Source organism: Aquarana catesbeiana, linkage group LG03 (genome assembly GCF_042186555.1).
Source record: "Aquarana catesbeiana isolate 2022-GZ linkage group LG03, ASM4218655v1, whole genome shotgun sequence".
Lineage (NCBI taxonomy): Eukaryota > Metazoa > Chordata > Amphibia > Anura > Ranidae > Aquarana > Aquarana catesbeiana.
In genome coordinates, this window is record NC_133326.1 from 324,814,860 (window position 1) to 324,815,651 (window position 792).

At 51.3% G+C, this 792-nt stretch overlaps 1 pseudogene; it reads left to right on the top strand.

Annotated features, from left to right (window-relative positions):
* The first annotated feature begins 396 nt into the window (after positions 1–396).
* Positions 397–529, top strand: LOC141135897 (U2 spliceosomal RNA; annotated as a pseudogene).
* The last annotated feature ends 263 nt before the right edge of the window (positions 530–792 follow it).

Consider the following 792-nt stretch of genomic DNA (forward strand, 5'->3'; position numbering starts at 1 on the left):
AAGCCTCCAAAACCCCTTGGCAGACTTCCCTCTCCATTCCTTGAGGGCCCAAATGATGCAGCAGGCGCAGCTAGAGATTGTTGTAGAGTGGAGCAAAGGTAAAAAGTGAAGAATGGGGAAGTGGGGGAGGGGGCTGTGCTTTTGGCGTCTGACTGATATAATTGAGTTGCTGCACCTGCCAAACTTTGTGGTGCAAATTCATGTGTCTCCTCATGCATGTGTTTTCCAATTGGCTGGTAGTTTCACCACAAGTGATACACTGCAGGCAGAGTCTGCTGACTACAATGCAGCTGTCGGCAGCACACGTGTGAAAAAAGCCACAGACTGATGAGCTAAGTGGAGTGGTGCTGGGGATATCATAGCCAATGAGGTTCAACTGAGGCGTGATTATTGCTAATTGCTTCTCGGCCTTTTGGCGAAGATCAAGTGTAGTATCTATTCTTATCAGTTTCCAGGAGGTGGCGCTTGCTTCCGTCCCTGATCTATGGCGAAATAGAGATGGGATTGCGGTTGCTATGCAAAACCTGCTGGAGTGAAGGTGACCTGGAGCGGTTTGTAGCCGAAAGGGAAGCCTTCTGATGGGGATGGAGAACCACGGGGTCTGAACAAGAGGGTCGGGACCCTGGCCTTCTGGCCTGGATTGGGGTGGATCTAGCTCCAGACAGTTATTTGAGAGAACGCTTACTCCTGCCTTGCAAGGGGGGGAGGGAGTGGCAAGTACTTCCCGAATGTAATTAGGAGGAGTGATGGGAGCGACGGCAGAGCCTGATGGTAAAGGGCTCTTTCCAGCTT